The sequence below is a fragment of the Pundamilia nyererei genome, unplaced genomic scaffold (assembly GCF_000239375.1).
Source record: "Pundamilia nyererei isolate P.nyererei 1_Seehausen unplaced genomic scaffold, PunNye1.0 scaffold00056, whole genome shotgun sequence".
Taxonomy (NCBI): domain Eukaryota; kingdom Metazoa; phylum Chordata; class Actinopteri; order Cichliformes; family Cichlidae; genus Pundamilia; species Pundamilia nyererei.
The window spans coordinates 570,164-587,077 of record NW_005187457.1 but is presented as its reverse complement, the minus strand read 5'-3'; the positions used below and the strand labels follow the sequence as shown (position 1 = coordinate 587,077).

General features: G+C 38.9%; 1 protein-coding gene across 2 annotated transcripts in view; it reads left to right on the top strand.

Moving 5' to 3' along the window:
- ncanb (neurocan b) overlaps positions 1-16,914 on the top strand; it is a 172,654-nt gene that overhangs the window by 109,818 nt on the left and 45,922 nt on the right. The gene's annotated exons all lie outside the window — the stretch shown is intronic.

The following is a 16,914-nucleotide window of genomic DNA, read 5'->3' as shown; positions in this document are numbered from 1 at the left end:
TGGATGGATAGTTTTGGAGCTGCATGTGTAAGAACAAATATAAGTATAAACACTGTATACTTTGCATATATTTGACATTTTTAATGAGGAATAAAATGCAAGAAACACTGTACTAAAATGTATGAGCAAATGCATTACTGTACACCTTGTGGTGGTCCAACAGTATAAAGGTTTTTGGTTTTTTTTTGTTATATCTCCATAGCAGCAACCCAGAGGGCGGAAAATAACCAAAGAGATGAATGAGGTAGAGTGAGATGAAGCAAGAAAGCATGAAAGAGAAAGAGACAGAGCAAAGATGACTGAGGGGATAAAGTCCTTCACTAGGCTCATGTCTGAATGACTGTCAGATCTACACTGGCTGAAAAATAGTAAATAATTCCTTCTTAGTATTTACCAGAGGGCAGTTTTTTTGATTTTCATTCAATTTCCTTACCAGAAATAGATTTAAGAATTCAACATCAGAGCTCTCACCACTCCGGAAAACATCCTTATATAATTTTACTGTCAGTGATTAATTGATTCTGACAGGACAAAGGGAAAAATAGATAATTTTAGTCTACTATTTCCTCTTTAACTATGTCAGAAATAACGACAGGAGGCAAAGAATAGCCTGTCACTCACCCCTCTAGGGAACTGCTCTACTTAAAGTTATTGTATTTTTTAAGTGTGTGCACTCATAGAGGTAAGGACCAAAAGACAAGGAGGGGAGGAAGGATGGAAAAGCATGCAAGGAAGGAAGCACAAAAATGAAAAAAATATAACAAAGTATGCACAAAAAGGAGGAACACAGATGGAAGATGGAGGACTGGAAAACGCTTCAAGGAAGCAAGTGGAGAAAAGTGATATCACAAGCAATCCATTGTAAGATTTAGACGTGTGGCTCCTTTAAGCTGTGATGAGACGTGTTAATGATAACACCTGGCACCCTGGGTGTTACGGGCAGACAGAGCTGTCAGAGAACAGACCTTACACCACACAGCCTTGAGGGACACCACCACTGCTAACACCAGGAACCCTAAAGGGACACCTGTAAACCTTGTAGACTCAAAGGAAATCAGCCTGGTAAGAGCCACAGGGTGAACGAGGATAAACTTGCCATTAAAAGATCTCCAGAGGGAGAGAGAGAAAATAGAAGGTGAAGAGACTCGGAAGTGACTAATATAACAGTAGTAGCGAAGACAACGAGGGAGGAGAAATAGAAAGGAGAGGAAGAGGATTCTTTGGATCTGTTCTGCATGTTCTGTCACTTTACAGTCCTGAATATCTCCAGTTTCCTTCTTTCGACTTCTGTGGCGAGACAAAAATAGCGTGAGGCTGTAAGATACTGGTGGCATTGTGGCAGCTTGCTTGGCTTCTCCTGTCCCTGGCTTCCATTTCTTGGCCATTGGCCCCCTCCCACACAAAATATAAACAGACCCTGAAGATAAAGCCAGTGAACACACACAAACACACACACACAGCACTGGAGAGCGGAGTCAGACTGTCAGAAGTGAAGGCTAGCAGAGCGATTTGAGATGTTGTGACACTTTAGCTCATTACATTTTCCCAGGCTGTTATGAATGTTGCAACAGTGCTGTCAACCAAAGCGAAGACCTGTCTGAAACATACTGTGGGCACACACATTCACAGACACGCCACTGACGCAGCCTGCGCATTGCCACATCCACATTGCAGGCCTTGAATTAAGTTGAATCTTTTGCTGTTTTTATTCTCAACGTTGCAGATTTTTGGGGGGAAATGTCTACAAGGACGGCTTTAGGCTCACTTTGCTCACTTTCCTTTGAGGCACAAGAAAATCTGGTAACCCCTGACGAGCCGAATTCCTGCCTGCATGAAGCTCTTAGTACATCATCTGGGCTCCCACATGATGTACTGGTGAAGTAATGTAGTCCTGTTCAAAAGGGGTGAAATACTTTTCTCTATTTCTAACCAGAAATGCACAGTAAAAGATTGTGTTATCGTCAGACTGTGGATCCTCTGATCAGCTGATCACGCCCGAGCACGCTCTCTTGAGAGCAGCACAGAGCCTTGGGCAGTACCAGAGCTGCTGTGTAGTCTCCTCTTGTCCCTGCTGATCCTGATCCGTTTGTAATTCAGTGCACCTAAAGACAGCTTAAGGCCCAGGACTCTACTGTGTGCTGGTGGTACACACACATGCACACACAAAATTCGTATCTCACATACATTCATACACGTCCATGAGCTAAACACATTTTTACACTGATTGCAGCTATTTTGTCTCCTGTCTGTCTGTATTTCACTGGCCTTCAGGAGACCTACGAGTACTGACCGTCGAATTAGTTTTTGTGTTTTTCCCTTAAGTCAACATGCTGCAACCAAAATTTTTAGCTGTGATATATGACATATGACAGGTATTATTATTATTATTATTATATTTATCTCTGCCTTAAAGGTGCAACCTAAGAACATGGATAGATATTTCTCGACTGTATAAATAGACAATGTCACACTAACAACTGTTTTTACATTTGAGGCTTGAGGTTGCTGTTCCCTCAACATAGTCCGCTGAATGATTAATGTGGCTGTACTAAATTCAGCCCATGGTGAAATTGGGTTACACTATTAATGTAAGCTACATTTGCAAGAGAAAAACCACTAGGCAGAATTTTGTGACACTTGGTGTTGCGGTGGTTCACAGGCAACAGAAATTGTTACGTTTTGGTGCAGACTGGGACGACTTTGAAATGTTGGAAATAGGGAATTTGCACTTGCATCAGCAGTGGCAGTGACAGTGGTAGAGGACCTTGCTCTCAGATTGCCCCTTTCGTGTTAGCATGGCATACAAGTTAAATTTGTTGTATTTAAGGCTGTCTGATAAATATCAGTGAATTAGTGTTATTGCTATTTTTAGCTGCTGAAGACACTTCTATGTTCACCAGTTTGTTAACAATTTTGTCTGTTTCTGTTGGACAATGTAGAGGACTGGTGATCTTAAAAAAAAAAAAAATCACAATCCCGTGTTGAAGTTATTTTTGGTAAATTAATTCAAAAAGGATAATTTTATTCACCTCCTTCACCACAAATTACTGCTCCATAAGGCGTGACATGGAGAGAAGCAGCTTGCAGCAGGCTGAGATGTTACTGAAGCCTAGCAGTGTTGGTCAAGTTACTTGAAAAAAGTATTTAGTTACTAATATTACTAATAAATGCAGCTGGAAGAATTGATATAAATAAGTAATAAATCTGCATATTTCAGCATATAAGACAAAATAATGTTTTGTGTTTACACTCACTCTTTCAAATAGATGCAAGTAAAAACAAAAAGCAAAAAATAAATAAAATAGTGCTTTCAGTGTTATTCTCGTTAAAATGATGTTAACCGCATCCGCCATAATCGCATTAACGCGGCAAATCTCCTTTAGCAATCTAATGCGGATTGCCCCATGCGTGGGGCTGCACAGCGCTAACACGTTAACGAGCTAACCATGCTAACATGTTGACGTCATGCAGCTCCACGCACGGGACCATCCACATTAACTAACAGAGATTTGCCGTGTTGATGCGGTTATGGCGTTAACGTCATTTTAACAAGATTAACGCTGGCAGCACTAAAATAAAATCAAAAATTGAGTGGCACTAAGTCCTGTCGCTCTTAAATCTATTGTCACCTGTTTAGCAGGAGTGGGGTTTGCCCAGTACCAGGAGTCATGTCAGTGGGGGGATCCGGGGGTTTCTCTGTGAATTTCACATTCCCGTGGCAGCTTGCCAGGTGCTTGCTCAGATTTGAAGTTCAACTTTTTGCTGTAGAAAGAAGTTTTCTTCCCACGCAGAGTGTACAGAGTACGCTAATGTTTTTGTCACTTGTTACGGAATAAAACTTAAAGTAATGTAAGTACGTCCACGCTTTAAACGCTGCATGGTCGTACTCTCCCCCACACTCCATATTATCCATTGTTGATCTACACAGGTCTGTTGCTGCCGCGAGCGTCGCACGGGCTTACGTCATTGTCACAACAGTTTAATAACGCAGTAACGCAGCATGCTTATGGGAAAGTAAGTAAAGAATAGTAATCCCTTACATTACGCGTTACTTGAAAAAAGTAATCAGATTACAAACTGCTCATCTCTGAAGCCCAGGTTGCTTAACAGCCTTCACCTTCTCTAGTTTTGTGTTAAGTGTTTCTCAACTTCCTCTTGATAATACAGTCATGTTGACTGGTCAGTCAAGTGCAGTAATAACATGGTCAGTAAATAATTTGATAGTAGTTTTGGCACTGTGCTTCTGGAAAAAGAAATGGTCTCCATTTGTCTGCAGATGGATGTAAGTGCTCTAAAGTCAGTCTCCTAGTAGACAACTGCAGTTTGCATTTGGTAAAACACAGCATACCAAACAACACCAACACCAGAAGATGGCACGTCAAATCATCACCGAGTGCAGAGACTTCATACACCTTAGATTTTGTGCCTCTCCACTCATCCTTTCACTTGGAACTTCCAAATGAAATGAAAGACTTACTTTCATCTGAAAAGAGAATTTTGGAAGTCCAATTCTTTTCCTCTTTAGCACAAGTAAGACACTTGTGATGTTGTTTCTGTTTCTGGAGTGGTTTGATATGAGAAATGTGACAGTGATTTTTGTGTGTCATAGTTCTTCATGCACTGACACCAGCCTCAGTGCACTCCTTGTGATTCTCTCCCAAGTTTTTGAATCAACGTTTCTTGACAGTTCTCTGCAGGCTCTGTTCAGCCCTGTGCACCTTTTCCCACCACACTTTTCCCTTCCAGTCATTTTTACACAAACATGCTTGAGTACAACACTCTGTGAACAGTCAGTCCTTTCAACAGTGACCTTATCCTGTCAGTGATATGCACAACTGTCAAATCAGCAATTTTCCCCACAATTGTTGTGTGCATTTCACTTTACATGAAATAAATACAGAATATATGAACGTTTACATTTTTGTGTGAAATTATGAAAAAAAAAAAATCAAACAAAATGTAACATTATGCATTAGAACAGTGGACATATCTGAGCTGACTTGTGATGCTGGAAATTATGTTATGAGGATTTATGATTTGCGAGTTGAAACTGGATTAAATGATGAAAGCAATATGCAAAAAATTTATAAATGAACCAAAATAGTTAGCTGAATGACACTAAAGCCCTTTCTGTTCAGTGAAACTGCAGAGCCGGGTGATAGTTCTCTTATATTCACATATAAAAAGGAAGACATCTTTTTATCCATTTTTAAATATAAAAATGGTAATTAGTGCTGCCAAACATGCAAGCGAAAAGGGCTCTTGCTCAAAACAAAAGCGGGAGAATAGAGATCCATTTAGGCATCTTGGCACTAACACATACTGAAACACAAGTACATCGGCTGCAGCTGCAGATATGCAGTCTATAAACACACAAAACCATATAATTGTTTTCTCCTACACACTCATACACAGCCATTAAACACACATTCACAAAAACATAACAAAATTCATTTTATGCTCATTAATGTCGCTGTACACACCCACACACACACACACACACACACACACACACACACAGCACTCACCTACATTATGGTTATTGACACAAAGCAACATGGTCCATTGTGTGCTGTTTGGACGAGCGGGCGCTCAATAGAAAGGTATCCTTCTTTGTAGAAGGGCATGGAAATGTCAATGCCCCTCAGCAAGCTAAAGGAAGCCAGTCTCCTAGGGTCTTTTAATATGAAAGATGACGAATACAAAAAAAAAAACCTTTTAGCAAAAAACACTTTTTGTCATAAACATTTCAATGTCAAAGCCTCCATTTTGCAGGATCACATGTCAGTTTATTTTTGGATAATGTCAGTTGTCGTTCTTAGGCAATTAGAAGAATGCGTTTGTATATAGGTGTCTGAAGGCGATAGCGTCATTGGGAGTGTGTCATGGTTAATGTGCATTAATGTGTATTTTTCTGCATGTTACCCTCCCTCTGTGGTAATAATACTGTCCTTTCATCCCTTCTATGCCACACTGTCAGGTTTAGAAGTCCTCGGATGGCATTTAGTGGTTCAAAGGTTCTCTGTGTAATTGATCAGACTGCTACTTGATCTGTACAGCTGGCATTTAGTCCACACAGAAAAATGTGCTTTTCCAGCTCTGTTAGGATAAACTTGCTTTCAAATGTCAGTGCCTGCCACCGACAGAAGTTTGACATGGATGAATTGTATACAGAGCATAATGAGATTTCAGTTTCTCACCTTCTATCGCTTGCTTTTTTGGGCATACAGGTATTTACATAATGAGTCAACACAATTATAATAGATGTGCCATACTGCAAATATACGCTCACTAATGGCTTTATTTTGTTATCTGAATGTTTCAAATTTTCTCTGTTGCTTTATTCTTTGTTTGCTTCTTCTTTTTTTATCATTTAACAAAGCTCTTTTTGGAAGGGTAATTATTTTTGACCAAAGCAGTTACACCATTTTGCAAAAACGACACTGTTTCTTTGTCAGAATTTTCCCTTAAATGTTAAATAGGTTTAAAAAGAAGTCAGCTGCAGCACTAAATTTCACAGCTCCTACTGCTCTTTCAAACAGTCATTATGTTGACAGGTAAATGGCTGCAATCTTGACCCTCTCAATAGGTGTTTATAGTGGTTTTGGGTAATCAGAATGGGCACCCAGCAGCTTTACTCCCTTCTCACTCCTCTCAAGCTACAAAGCAAACCCTAGATGCAGGATCATTAAAATCAGTTGATCAGAGGGAATTGTTACTATTTTTATATCAAAGCCCACAAAAAGTTTTTTAAAAAAAGTCTTAAATGCTTTTCTTTTTGACGTTTGCTATCATTTGATGTGGTAGGTGAATATTTATGAGTGTCTGAAATAGGGATCAGGACATTTGCAAAAAAAAATCTGAAAAGATGACCAAAAAGGACATAGTCACCCTTCAGTTAATTTTAATGAGAGGGGACAGATAAGAATATACACATTTCAAGCACTGTCTTTCATCTGTGGAATGAAAAGGGCTTCCTCTGTGCAAGTAAATGCTTTTATAAGTAACATCATGTTCCTTGCAACTAGAACGTTCTGAGAAATGGACCTGTAACTGAATTTTCAATTATTATTTTTTTTAAATTCATGAAAAAAGAGGAAATATATGTAGACAAAATAATTTGGAATATTCAAAGAACAAAAATGGGGCTAATTTCATGCAATAAATATAAGACCTAGTATTTATTTCCAAATTGGTTTTATATCTTCAAACAGTCTTTAAACACAAAGTCCTGTACCAGGAAGCAGGATTTGGGGTTATTCCGGTAACTTCAGGGTAATCCTGTACAACACAGGTGGATTACTTCTTACTGTGGTGCATTGGCACACTAATGGTAGACCTAAGTTGCTCCAGAGAAGGTTATGTTCCAAATTAGAGATCAACATGTTAAAAAACAAAATCACCTCTTTCTGATCTGTCAATTCTCCAGAAGTATAAAGTTTTAAACATCATTTGAAGGCTTCGTCTTTCGCTGATGGGCCTCAGCAAATATTGATGTTTAGATATAGCTCTATTCCTGTAAAGAATTTTACAACTGCATTGATGTATGTATAAAATATGACACCTAATTGTTCTTGCTGGCCTTATGAAATGCATATACACTAAGCCTATGTTTGAACTAATTTATTATTTAAACAGAACTATTAAAAACCACTGGACCTGCAGCTGGAAGAATTAATATAACAGTTTAATAACAGTTTTTTGGATATGAATTTAATGAGAAGCATGATTATAATCTGTCAGTAATGATAATCAGAGCTGTGATATTGATAAGTCTGATAATTTGCACATTTACTGTTATTGTCTTTGTCATGTGTGTTCAGTCTGATCTTATAACTTATGCAACAGAGCCTATCCTCATTATAATTAAATTATAAAAACAGATTTTATTTAATGTCATTTCTCGTGTTAGACTAAAGAGCTTAATAGAAGGATAGTTCCAATCTTATAACCGTGGTATATATTTTATAGCATAGTTACTAGACCGCTAAAATAATATACTATGTTTTAATGCATAGTCCTTTGCTGAAATATTGATTTCTTTCTCGAAGCCTTTATTGCCCCCTAAGTGAACTGTCTCTTTGCTGTACTCTTCCTATTTTATCCCGATTCATAGCCATTAAATAATGATTGTTTTTCAAGTCTTGTTTATATAAAAAAAGAAAAAGAGCTTTATACTTTTTATTTGGCCTCAATATTCAGAAACACGCAGGCTGGGGCGAGTGTTAAAAGTGTAACTCTCTCTGCTTGAAAGTAGAAAAAGACCCTCTGGAAGCACAAGCATGTCAGATAGGTCGACCGGGTGATGGAGTTGAACTTTAGCATCACAATGCTCTGGATGAGTAAGCAGCTAATAGGAATTTAATCTGATCTATTGAACTGAGAGATAATCCAGAAAGGGAAATGGGGGAAAGGCTGGACCATGTTATTCTCCCACCCATTTTCTGTTGACTCCCACTCTTATTCTCTCTGTATCTCTCTGTTTCTTTCTCTGTCCCTTTTCAATTATTCATACTATGGTTTTGACACATGCCTGCAGTAAGCCTCCAGATATTCTGTCAAGTGACACCACCCCCAGTTTGTCTGGCTGCTCTCTCACTATCCTCCCCCATATTCCTCTCTCTATTTCCCCTTCCTCCATCCTCATAACTCACCAGCTCTCCTCAGCTACACACAGGAAGATGAGGATAAACAACAAGTGGAGGTCAAATTTTCATCTTGCAATCAGAAACAGCCCCATTCAAATGATGTAGTTAAACCTTAATTTGATATTTTTCATCACAGTAACTTATTAAGTTTTTGCATTCATTTGCTTCCTGCCGATTCAATTTAAAATACTGGCTCAAATAAAAGCTAGTAGGGTCACGAGTTTGTAAGCGACACACAGAAATTACCACAGTGGCTGGCACCTGTTTATTCCTCCATCCATTTCTCTGCCAGTAGATAAGTGGAGCACTGCTCTCCTCAACTCCCTGGAGACTGTACTAGTGCCCAGGCCTGATTTGGTTGTGCTGGGGAATGAGCCAGAGAGTGTGGACACACATACAAATTCTCAAATCCAGTCTCACACACACACTGCCACCTGCTTAAGTTGGATGGTCCTCTCATTAAGTCAGCCGGGCGGACATCGAGTGGATAGGCCCTACCGCACTTTGGCCCTCATCTCACTGTTTAAGGAGAGGAACAGTGTTTTCATGGCTATATAGAGCACAATGGTAATATTATATTTTTTCAGCAGCTTTAGATTTAGCATCAAAAGTTAACCTGAATGTCTGACCTTTACTGTGCTGAATGATGTATATAGTTCGGACTGCTGCAGGTACAAGGTTTAGCATTGTTTTGTGACAAGACAAGCAGCTTGGAAACCAGTGATGGGCAAGTAGGTAATTCCCACAAGTATACAGTGCAAACCTAGCCTCCAGCTCTCATTCACTGTGAATGGACTAGGAGGTAAAGGGCAGCCACTGCACATTCATACAGCCCTTCTTTTGAATAAGTAGGAAGATAAAGTAACACCTACTCAATATAGTTTAAAAAATGAACTATGTAATTAAACTTTTATACCAATGAAAATGTAGTTAGCAAACCATTTTAGTTGGACTTATTCTTTGGGTTTTTACTGAAGTCCTGTGATACCCACACAGTTATTATTATACTTTTAAGGAGCACATTAACATTTTTACAAATGATCCCTCATTTTTTAATGACTAATAGGTGTATGTGGGATATTTTACTCTTACTCGGTGGACAAGGTGATAGCAAATGCATTTTAGGTGTGTTTTTTTCTTTATGCTTTTAATGTAGTGTTTCTCAAATGCCTGATTTCCCAAAATGTTTGATTGATAACTGTTTTATTTAAATAAAGGCTGTGTAAAGTCTTACTTGGTTATTTTCCCTATAGATATATATGTTACTTTAGTTTCACTTCATATTTGTCAATTCGTTTTCCATGCCTCCAGTGGCTCTGCACTTGAGAAACACTCGCTTAATCCAAAGTGACAGCAAATTTGAGTGAAGCCTACATCTATACCTGCTCTATTAGGTCTTCAGCTGCTACTCCAAAGCTCTGTGTCATCAAGGTCACAGAAGTCTGAGAAAAATCTAGACAAAAGACTAGTGTGCTTTTCCCCAAGGCTTTTAAATTGGTTACAAGAAGATGAAATTACCTCTTCAGAAACTACACAGGTTGTTAACTCATGTTTATAGTGGAATTTTGTAGTTTCTCTTACAGTGCTTCAAATATTACCTCGGCATTACCCGAGTTAAGCTCATATTCACGGGCAGACAGGTTGGTCAAAGTATGAAGCTACAGAGGGGGATTTACTTATCCTTTTTTAGTCATCATTCACAAGTGTGAATCCATCCAGTCTATCGTTTTTACAAAAGAGCTAGGACTGCATTAAAGACTAGATACTCAGGCATGAAGTAAGCAATATATGTATATTTTTAAGTACTTTCTTCCATATTTTTAGGCCAAAATCAATTCATGTGTGTGCACTTTTCTCTACTGTGAAAAAGGAAAAGGAAAGCCATTTCCTACATAATCTTTTGCTTCTTTTATTTGGTCTCACTGAGATCCACTCTTGGTAATTGTACAGCGATGGTCCACTGCTAATACAGAATATGCTCTCTCTCTCTCTCTCTCTCTCGCTCTGCCTTTGTGTGTGTCTGGGGGTGTGTGTGTCCCTCAAAAAAGAAAAGAGGTTAATCAGAATACTGCCATATCCATAAATCCCATTAGAACTGCAGAGACACTTGCACTTTCAATTTAATTCCCTAAAAGTGTAGCTTTTTAATTAATACTTGACTCTTTCTGGTCAATAGGTGCATATATTTTTGTGAACATGTCATCAGAGGAAACCGTATATACAGTGGTGGTTTTGTAAAAATAATAAAACAATTAAACAGGGTGATACAGAAAAATACCTATATTGAATGACTTGTACCAGTGGATTACAAACACTTTATTATTATGTTTCTTTACTTGAACATCAAGTTTGTGTGCTTATTCGGTTAGACACTTTGTTAGGTGCACCCATTCAGCTGCTTGTTAACTTGAATCTCTAATCAGCCAATCATTTGACAGCAACTCAGTGTTTTAAGTGCATTAATCTGAAGTTCAAACTGAACAACAGAGTGTGGAAGAAAGGTGATTTGAGTGACTTTGAACATGGCATGCTTTGTTGGTGCCATATGGACTATTGTGAGCATTTCAGAGGCTGGTATTCCACTGGGATGCATTGTCTCAAAGCTGGACACATCAAAGGTGAAGTTAGTATGTAAAGAGATCTGTGAAAAGATCATCAGTGGATTAAATATCAGGATATTATATGCATATTTCATAGATGATTATCCAAAGTCAAGGATATTGTCAGTATCTGTGACAAATACACAGATACCAATTCACTGCCTAGATAGTACCATAGTTTAGTTCTTTAATTTTAATGATGTTAGCCATCTCTATAGTTTATCATTTGCAGAGAAAATATGCAGTGAGTAGCAGTTCTCTGGTTGAAAATGGCTTGTTGGTGACAGAGGAAAATAGACAGATTGTTTGTAGCTGGCCTCAGCACCATAAATCAACACTTGAAGCAGATGGACTGCAGAAGCAGAAGACCACACTGTGAACCACTCAGATGCGACCAGAACCTGAGGATATAATTCAGCTCAACAAAACTGGACAACAGAAAATTGGATAAATAATTGCCCGGTCTGGTGATCTTTGTTGCAACATTTAGGATTTATGGTTTAGAATTTGGTGTAAGCGACATGAAAACACAGATCCATCCTACCGTGCATCAACAGTTCAGGCTGGTGGTGTAATAATGTGGCATATCCTACCTGAATATAGTTGCTGGAAGTCCATCCCATATGACCACAGTGTACTAATTTTCCCGCATTTCCAACAGGAAAACCAGAGGTGGGGAGCAATGAAGTTCAAGTACTTTACTTGAGTATTTATTTTTCTGAGAACTTTTTATTGTACTCCCTACATTTTTATTTTTAAAGAAATATCTGTACTTTGTACTCTTTACATTTTCAAAACAGGCTTGTTACTTTAGGTTAATTTACGTTTTTTATACCCAATTGGCTGGAGGGAGTGCAGGTGCCCGCCGTATGTTGTGTACGTGCTACTTCAGCATATAGCTAGCACTACTGAAGAGGACAAAGCATGAAGCAGTGCCATTTTTTAAGTGGCATGTAATTTCAAATTCAACGTTTTTATCAGCTGAACAAACATCAGAAAACACACAAACTGTTTGTTTGGAGTTTGTCGCACAGTTTGCTGCTAGCTAAAGGTCCAGCTGCTGGATTCACAGGGAGACAAGAGAATGAGAGCTAACGTTGCTCTGAGATGGAGAAAGATGTAGGAAGACAGACAGAGAGGAAGAAGAGTGGTGAGATTTAAAGGTAAAGACTGCTCACTGATAAACTGCAGATTTAAAGCTTACATGTCATTTTAATCACATATTGAATTTGTGTATTTATAAATTATGTTTTTTTTCATTTTGTGAAACGTCCTGCTAAACAAAGAAAGCGATACTAGTTGTGTGTGGTGTGTTATTCAAATGTTTGAATGAAAATTCTGGGTAGTTATGTGAAGGATAAACAACTGTATAGGTCTAGTATAAAGATAGTATAAAGGGTATAGTGTCAGTGTAAGGGGTGGACATCGGACTTTGATACTAGCTTTGAAACATCTGATGACATCTTGTTGGATAAATCCACAAAGAGCAGAAGGTTAGCTGATCACAGCCAGTACACTACAAAAACCTACTGAGGCTCACATTAGAAACTGTGAGATGCTATTCTTTTCCGTGCACTGAGCCACTAAACAGATATTAGTATTCCCCACCTGCTGAGTCCCACTGTAACCTTTGACTAGACTAATTTTATTGTTTAGGTGTATGCGTTTGCCACCTCTAAGGATAACACACCATGTCACTAAGCTCAGTATATCACAGACTTTTTTCTTGTCAATGATTGTTAGTTCACTCTACTGAAATTAGCTCCACAGTCAGCATTTTGTTGAATGCCAAAAGAATTAAGTCAGTTCTGAAGGCAAAATGGGGACCAACCAGGTACTGGCAAGATGTACCTAATGAATCGTCCAGTGAGTGTATATACTGTAAAAGCATTTTGTCCTTAAATTTCTTCAGATTTCTGTGAACCTGACAACATGAAGCTATTAATATCCCCTGTGCTCTTGGCTCTCAACTGAGAAAATATCTGTCGTCTACTGTGGCCCCACTAATAGCTCATGTACAGAGCTGTACTTTATTGACCCTGTTGCTCCTAAAATCCAAGGGGTGCCTTGAGTCTTCGGCTTAGCTCTCTTCTGCAGTGCTTAATGAGACCAGATGCTGGCTCATATTAGGGTTCTTTTTTTTCTTTGAACAGCTGTACTGGCAACCTGCTCATCTATTGGCTCGGTGTGGCTGTGGAAGGAGAGACATTTTCTGGAGTTTCTGAGAGATCGGTTCAAATTATCATTTTTTTGTGCAAATACATTTTATGTTTGCATTCAGCTGCACTGAAGATACTTAAACTCACGTTTTTCAATTAAACAGTTTTCAGTTCTGTGTAACCATATTTAGCCTTAGACATGTTTCAGTGTTTATGATACCAGTCTCCAGCTGGTAAAGTCAGACTAGGTATCAAAATATTCAATGCTGATTTAGAGATCATATGTGTAAAATGGCCTGTATTTCATTCACACACACTGGTGATGGCAGCTACATTGTAGCCACAGCCACCCTGACAGAGGCGAGGCTGCCGGACACTGGTGCCACCGGGCCCTCTGACCACCACCAGTAGGCACAAGGACAAAACGACCGAAACTGTCCAAGCCGGGGCTCGAACCGGCAACCTTCCGATTACAAGGCAAACTCCCAACTCTTGAGCCACGATCGCCCCTACTATATCTTATAGGTTAACTTTTAAAACTGTCTCACTCTTTTCTCTTGATCTCTCATTTAGATACAAGCTAAATTTCACCTGCTAATCTTGGTAGCGTATTACTAACCTTTACTTTTGGACATTATATTGTAGTGATAAAGGAAAAGGCACAGAGATACTGCTGTAACATTTCTTTCATTTTGCCTGTATTTTCTCTTATGATACAGCAAATGGTACAGCTTTTGAATTTCTGTTACACTGAAATATCTTGATGCATGCTCCATCATCCAGGTAATGAAATCCAAGAAAGCTTATTCTGTTCATCTGGATGTAGCGTTGGGAGAAACGTTTGTCACTCATCCAGGTGACTTAAATGAGTGAGCCAGTGTTGATTGTGTTCATCTCGATGAACACAATCAACTTTCTGAGTGTTACACTGAGAGTTGGCCCTGTCTACTTTATGACTGATTTCACTAACTTAATCACCCCTGTGCCGTTCACAATGGCTGAGGCCTTGTGCGTATTGCTATCTCATACAGCGAAAGCAAGGAGAGAGCTGCTGACTTTTTGTTTGGCTGTTTAACTCACATTTACAATAATGTGCTGAAGTGTTGAATCACCCCTCATTTATTAATGTTTTGGCTTCTAAGGAGACAGCGTTAATTTTTTAAATGTGGTTTTGAACAATAGTTCTCTGGGCTTTTCCAAGCTGGACTTTGATCACTTTTTAACTCATCTTCAGTCCAGTCTTTCACTTTAGTCCAGGGGCAAACAAATGCCAGCGAGAACACACTTTTACAGACATACTGTTAAATTCTAAGATAATTCCCAAAGAGCTAATAGCTTAAAAATTTACCATATCTCAGTACACTGTGCAGTGTGTTCTTAAAAAATCAGAGGAAACTGGACACTTGGAAACTGGAGGACAAAAAAGAAAAAAGATGTGACAAGCCTAAAAAAAAGAAAAATCTGCAACAGATAAACAGTATTTGAAAGCCCCCAAAAAATCCAATTGAGACCTGACACAGGCCGACGATATAAATCTGGTGCTTTAGTTGATTGCGCTAGTGTTCAATGAAGCCTCATCAGAAATGGTCTCAGTGGAAGGGTGGCTGTCAAGAAGCCATTCTTCAGATTTTGATCCACCATGAATTCAACAGCTTTATTTTTCAGCAGCCATCCCAAACACACTGCCAATGCAGTAAAAGCAAGCCAGATATAAATAAACTTTTTTTTTAGTAGAGGACTATACAGTAATATTGTATCATTATACTTTGAGGCTTTCATTGTAGTATCTTATTGTATATCATCATTTCTCTGAAGCATATGTGGCTGTGGGTACTTGCTGTTAATTTTAACTTTATTGATTTCACATTAGGTTATTTGACAGCTAATAACTTACATAGGTTGCATTGCTAGTCCAGTACTTCACATGCCATTTGGGTTATTAGTATTGATCCGCCCTATCCTGTTTAGCAGTTTATAAAGCATTTAACAGTCCTGCTGCAGTCTCCAGCTGTTTAGTGTTGCACTTTCTAAAGATTGTGAGAGTCATAAAAGACAGATTCAAACCAAAAACGGTGAAGATGAGCGATGATAGTATAGTTTGATTACTGGCACAGTAAAATCAATTGTATAACAACTAACTCTGATAACTCTTTGCAATACTTCACCAGGAATCGATCGGAATAGATTTCTTTTTTTACTTGTGTAGCTCCCCCATTGGTTTTCGCTTTCCCATATATGGAACTATAATCCAGTGACACTGGTGTGTTTGTTTGTTTCTTTTAAAAGATCAAACCTCCAATTTGAATGAAATCTAAGCAAAAGAGCTGAGCCAAGGCAACTCTGTTGACATCAGTTTTTTATTTCAGTGAAATTTGCCCTCATATGCACTTATAATAACCTTTTACATATCAAACTTCTTGATAAGTTCCTGAGCATTTAAGATAAAAAAAAAAATTAACGATGTGCTGCTTTAAAGCCAAACAATGATAAAGCCTTTCCATTCACTGCCCCTTAAAATTTGGACCAGCCACCCACTTATAATGTCAGATTATCTGTGCCAGACCTAAAGCTCATTTTAATGGTGTGGGAAGTGTTTACTCTCTGCGTATCTCTGCTTTGTTATTTTGTTTCTTCGTGTACTTTCTTTTTCCACCCTGTCGTGACTCAGACAGAGGCAGTTATACACGGATTTCCAGTGATACACTAAACCAAGCATCTCATTCCGGTTCCTCTGGCTGGGTCTCTACCTCCTGCATCAAATTCAGCTTTTGATATCAGCCAGCCCAAAGCGGGGCACCAGCAATGAAGCTGTCATGCTGTTTTATCCAAACAGACTCTTCCGCCCCAAACAGAGTCTGCCTGCAAAGCCGCTGTAATCCAAGCCTGAAACTTGCCAACTTCCCAGACTCACAGAATCGTATCACCTCTCCGAATGGCTTTCTCCACCCATCCTTGTTTTCATCACCTCTCCTTCCTAACTCTGCTCCTCTCCATGTTTGTCAGTATTTCTTTATCCTCTCATCTTCCCTCAGTCTTCTGTCTTTCCGCTGCCTCCCTCCTCTCCCTTCACCTTTCCTCCCCTCCTGTGACCTCTTGCCAAAGCTCCAGGGATTCACTCAGTTGTTGTGATGGCAGAGGACTGTGGGATACCAGCTGCAGTTTTAATGATTTTGCCCCCAGGCACAGATCAGCCAGAGAAATACAGCTACCATTTTTTAACAGAATGGGAACTCTCACCCGGGCAACGCCTCTGTGAAATATGTGTGAATTTGGATATGCCTGTGCACAAACATCTAAACTTGTTTTAATATCACATCTAAGCGATGGCTTCGGCATTTTGTTTCTGGTCACTTTGAGAAATTTTAAATTGCATTATTATACATGTTTTCATAGCTGCTAGCGAGATAACTTTTGAGTGGGAGCAGTGTTGTTGCTGAAGTTGGAAGTTCATTTTAACTGTTTTTCTTTGTTTTCCTCCATGCCGCTTTGTCTCTCTTCATAGCTTCC